The 6,067-nt window shown below is 40.9% G+C and overlaps 1 long non-coding RNA gene across 1 annotated transcript; it reads left to right on the forward strand.

The window, feature by feature from the left end:
* The first annotated feature begins 897 nt into the window (after positions 1–897).
* Positions 898–1,447, forward strand: LOC306849384. The gene is made up of 3 exons (XR_013782312.1): positions 898–1,049; positions 1,177–1,224; positions 1,345–1,447. It is a non-coding gene; the product is annotated as an uncharacterized lncRNA (long non-coding RNA).
* Positions 1,448–6,067: the final 4,620 nt, after the last annotated feature.

Below are 6,067 nucleotides of genomic sequence, written 5' to 3' on the forward strand. Positions count from 1 at the left end.
AGTGCCTACTGGCCTGCGACCCTTTACTTTGCCACAATTTATGCCACAGATGTCTTTTTCTCATTTGAAGAAATGAAGATGGCAGCACCAGGACTGTCCTACCAAGCATTTGTAAGAATGCTGGATCAGCGAACTGTCCGCTTTGGTCGTGTGAGTTTTGAATTTATTTATCCTACAGTATTGTTAATCTCTTTGTATTGTGGGATGAAACACTGTTTGATGCTAATATATTTGTTGAACATTATTAGCTGTTGGTTTCCTTAATTTTAATAGACTGGCAAGATCTCTACTGACAGTTTTCTGAAAAGTTTTTTTGAGTGGGAGGCTGTGCGATATGAGGTGGACACAATCTGCAAGGAAGAGCCCTTCATCTGTCCTGCGTGCACCCCAGATATGCTGGCAGTTTCAGTAGATGGAAACCGCAAGCATTACCGTTTTAAGAATGCAGCTAGGTATTTCAAATTGTGTATAATATCACACTGTTGAAACAATATTTATAAGAATAAATATCTCTTTAATGTGCACCAAGTACAATTTGATTACAAAGTATCATAAACTTTTGTGCACCTGTTCTGTATTTTTTATTATTATTATTATAATTTTTTTAGATCTGAAGAACAGGCCATCTTTGTACAGGGGTGAAATTTTTGTCTATCCCCTGTACCTGCAAGAAAAGCTGGCCAGTAGGCAAATAACTTTTTTCTGTATGGATGTTACCTGAAAATATTGGGCCTACCTCCAAAGAGTTGCAAAAAGCTGCCCAGAGCTCCAGCACCTTCTTAACATGAAGCCCTTCCTTTCAGTATTCAATGCCAAAGCCCATGATTTTAAATGCGAGGTAGGGGAACTTTGCTATGTGATTAACAAAACTGAACATCTGCAAATGAATGTCAACTTTCTCAGCATTATGATTTTTTTTATTCCTAATCGGGTGAAATGGAGTGGTGCATATCAGGATGGGGCTGGTTTAACACTAGGGGAGGAGGTGGAACAGTGCAATGCTTTCCTGTCTAGGATTGCAGTGACCACAAAACACATGTCCAAAGCAGGTAAAATGACCACATACTGCACTAGTTACACTATTAAATAATAAGTAGGAGGAATATGGTAACATGATATTCTCTGTTTGCAGGACGCACAGACATGCTTACTCTCATGGCCATGCACTGGAATCAGCAAAAGTTCAACAATTTGGGCACCACACTGACCCGCCGTTATCAGAAGGTGATAACATCAGTAGAATTTGTTTTAGATGTTCAGTAATGTATGTTATTCGTGTTTGAAGCTGTGCATTGAACATTTGGTTCTTGTTTTTGTACTATCTGTGATTGCTTGTCATTGCAGACCACAAAAGCTCTGCAAAACCTAGAGTCTATGAAAGTCGAACTGGCAGTGACAGAGAGCCAATTGGAAGACTGGCTCAATGATGTAAAGGAGTGGCCAGACGGTGAGGAAATGACGTGTGTGTGTGTGTGTGTGTGTGTGTGTGTGTATGTGTATATGTGTTTATATATATATTATATATATATATGTTACTGTTGTAATTTTTCCCACACACTGAAACTCTGTGCTTAGAAACCATTTTGTCTGGTGAGACCACTTGGCCATGGCAGATACCACACAGTGGTATGTATACTAGTCTTCTGACAATTCTTATACATACTGACACATTACCCACAATGCTTCAAATGTCAGTCTTCAACCCCATATGATTTTAAAGATTCTTTGAAGGTTGATGTATGACATAAGTTTTTCTCATGCGTTCCAGACTCTGTCGATCTCAGGACAAAGAGAAAGGCATTCGACATCATGTCATTTAAGGAGATTTCAGGAGGAGCAGAAGATTCTTGTTGCAGAGATGGACAACCACTGGAAATATCTTTCAACGCGTGCTGATACCCTCAGAGAACTGTCCTGCTTGTTTGCCAGTGAGACACTGAAAAGTACGTATTTGTAATATATGGCACAAACTTAAGCATAGGGTTGCCCCTGACCAAAGATTTTGCTGGAAAATGGACTCTCAAAATACTCAGTTCCAGGTCCAGGGCTGAGAAAGAAGTTCTTTAAGCCATCATAACTGTTAGACTATTTTGATTTAACTGTTAGTAAGAGTTTGATTTTTACTAAATGCCATATTCCTGTAATTACATAGAGGACGTGTCCTGTCTAATCATTAAAGTAAAAAGTAGACTATTAATGAAAACATATTTCATTGTATCATCATATGTAGCTGTATGAGCCATCATTACACTTTGCCCAAATCTCTATCCACACTGTAATACAAAAAAGTTGAGCCAACTTAAATTTTTAAGGCAACCAGATTCAGCAGATTTTTGAGTTTTCTCAACTTGTTGTTTTAATTTTATACAACAAAAAGTTGAGAATGTCCTACAAAAATAACTTGAGAGAACTCAAAAATCTGCAAAAAGCTGGTTGCCTTAATTTTAAGTTGGCTCAACTTTTTATTTTTTTATTTATTTATTTTTTTTTAATACAGAGCAATTGGTAGCTGAAAGTTGGGAATCTTGCTTGGAGTTGTCCTTGAAACTCTTTCAATTTTCAAATTTTGAATGTCCTGCCCCACATATGTAATTACAGGGACATTAATTACAAATTAATCCAACTATGACTTTTCTGAAAGACTAACATCTTTGCGTTAGTATTAGGGGGCAGCTCTATTAAACATACACAACGATGACTGTTTATAAAGTTTCTAAGGGAGGCTTAATGTTATTTTGTTATTTCATTCTTTTAAGATTCGCAATGTGGCCTAAGTGAAGAGAGTTTGAAAGGTCTGCAGAGCATCATCCACAGAAAGCAACGTAAAGCCAGAGAAATGAGGGTGCGAGCAAGAGACTGTTACCTGCAAGTTTTGTCTGGAGCAGAGAACATCAACTTCTTAAACAAACTGTCAGCTGATGACTATGACAGTGACTCCGACATTTCTGATGATGAACTGTAATCCAAGAGACAGTGACACCTTTTTCTTCTTGACAGTGACCTTGACCTTAACCCTGAATCTAAAGCATGTAATAAAATCTGCTGTTGATCACCTTATAAATATAACCAAAGTGTAGTGTCTGTCTTTTCACTTGCATACATAAAAATGAATGCCTGCATGCCTCTACAACCAGTCAGCGGTGGTCATGCAGTGCATTATTGTAAGGCTAAGTACTGTACTGTATTAAAGTATAGATTTGAGGTACATGTCCTCTAGATGACTTGTTTCCTCTCATGCCTCTGTGTAGTTGTGCTAGGCTACAGTTCAAACAAGATTTTTTTTTTTTTACTGATCTTGCAACTCATTTTGACATTGATGATCATATGACATTAGGGTTAGGGTTAGGGTTAGGGTTAGGCTATTTCCAGACAGATGACATTTGTATACGTGTATACACAGGCTGTTCAGCACATGCGATGATCTCGTTAGCACATGTGCAGCATGGATTTGGAATGTGCAAAAAAACAGTGCCTTATGACAAAAACATTGGCCTTGGACAGCCGGCTGTTCAGCACATGCACTGATCTTGTCAGCACATGTGCTGCATCGATTTTGAATGTGCAAAAAAACAGTGCCTGATGGCAAAAACGTTGGCCAAAATGACAGCCTGTCGCTACCGTACTATTTCCAGACAGATGACATTTGTATACGTGTATACACAGGCTGTTCAGCACATGCGATGATCTCGTTAGCACATGTGCTGCATGGATTTTGAATGTGCAAAAAAACAGTGCCTTATGACAAAAACGTTGGCCTTGGACAGCCGGCTGTTCAGCACATGCGCTGATCTTGTCAGCACATGTGCTGCATCGATTTTGAATGTGCAATAAAACAGTGCCTGATGGCAAAAACGTTGGCCAAAATGACAGCTGGTCGCTACCGTGCTATTTCCAGACAGATGACATTTGTATACGTGTGTACACAGGCTGTTCAGCACATGCGATGATCTCGTTAGCACATGTGCTGCATCGATTTTGAATGTGCAAAAAAACAGTGCCTGATGGCAAAAACGTTGGCCAAAATGACAGCCGGTCGCTACCGTGCTATTTCCAGACAGATGGCATTTGTATACGTGTGTACACAGGCTGTTCAGCACATGCGATGTTCTCGTTAGCACATGTGCTGCATGGATTTTGAATGTGCCAAAAAACAGTGCCTGATGACAAAAACGTTTGCCAAAATGACAGCCGGAGCCTGTCGCTACCGTGCTATTTCCAGACAGATGACATTTGTATACGTGTATACACAGGCTGTTCAGCACATGCGATGATCTCGTTAGCACATGTGCTGCATGGATTTTGAATGTGCAAAAAAACAGTGCCTTATGACAAAAACGTTGGCCTTGGACAGCCGGCTGTTCAGCACATGTGCTGATCTTGTCAGCACATGTGCTGCATCGATTTTGAATGTGCAATAAAACAGTGCCTGATGGCAAAAACGTTGGCCAAAATGACAGCTGGTCGCTACCGTGCTATTTCCAGACAGATGACATTTGTGTACGTGTATACACAGGCTGTTCAGCACATGCGCTGATCTCGTTAGCACATGTGCTGCATGGATTTTTTTTGAATGTGCAAACAGTGCCTTATGACAAAAACGTTGGCCTAAATGACAACTGGTCGCTACCGTGCTATTTCCAGACAGATGACATTTGTATACGTGTATACACAGGCTGTTCAGCACATGCGCTGATCTCGTTAGCACATGTGCTGCATCGATTTTGAATGTGCAAAAAAACAGTGCTTTATGGCAAAAACGTTGGCCAAAATGACAGCCCGTCGCTACCGTGCTATTTCCAGACAGATGGCATTTGTATACGTGTGTACACAGGCTGTTCAGCACATGCGCTGATCTCGTCAGCACATGTGCTGCATGGATTTTGAATGTGCCAAAAAACAGTGCATTATGACAAAAACGTTGGCCTAAATGACAGTCGGTCGCAATCTTGCTATTGACAGCCGGTTTACAACTGTGCTCTCTCATTAGCACATGTGCTGCATGGATTTTTGAACATGCAAACAGTGCCTGATGACAAAAACCTTGGCGTAAATGACAACATTTCCAGACAGATGGCATTTGTATAAGTGTGTACACAGGCTGTTCAGCACATGCACTGATCTTGTCTTCACATGTGCTGCATCGATTTTGAATGTGTAAAAAAACAGTGCCTTATGACAAAAACGTTGGCCTAAATGACAGCCGGTCGCAATCTTGCTATTGACAGCCGGTTTACAACCGTGCTCTCTCATTAGCACATGTGCTGCATGGATTTTTGAACATGCAAACAGTGCCTGATGACAAAAACGTTGGCCTAAATGACAACTGGTCGCTACCGTGCTATTTCCAGACAGATGGCATTTGTATACGTGTGTACACCGGCTGTTCAGCACATGCGATGATCTCGTTAGCACATGTGCTGCATGGATTTTGAATGTGCAAAAAAACAGTGCCTTATGACAAAAACGTTGGCCTTGGACAGCCGGCTGTTCAGCACATGCACTGATCTCGTCAGCACATATGCTGCATGGATTTTTGAACCTGCAAACAGTGCCTGATGACAAAAACGTTGGCCTAAATGACAACTGGTCGCTACCGTGCTATTTCCAGACAGATGGCATTTGTATACGTGTGTACACAGGCTGTTCAGCACATGCGATGATCTCGTTAGCACATGTGCTGCATCGATTTTGAATGTGCAAAAAAACTGTGCTTTATGGCAAAAACGTTGGCCGAAATGACAGCCGACGCAATCGTGCTATTGACAGCTGGTTTACAACCATGCTCTCTCATTAGCACATGTGCTGCATGGATTTTTGAACGTGCAAACAGTGCCTGATGACAAAAACCTTGGCGTAAATGACAACATTTCCAGACAGATGGCATTTGTATAAGTGTGTACACAGGCTGTTCAGCACATGCACTGATCTTGTCTTCACATGTGCTGCATCGAATTTGAATGTGTAAAAAAACAGTGCCTTATGACAAAAACGTTGGCCTAAATGACAGCCGGTCGCAATCTTGCTATTGACAGCCGGTTTACAACCGTGCTCTCTCATTAGCACATGT

Source organism: Barbus barbus (assembly GCF_936440315.1).
Source record: "Barbus barbus genome assembly, chromosome: 29".
NCBI classification, from domain to species: Eukaryota; Metazoa; Chordata; class Actinopteri; order Cypriniformes; family Cyprinidae; genus Barbus; species Barbus barbus.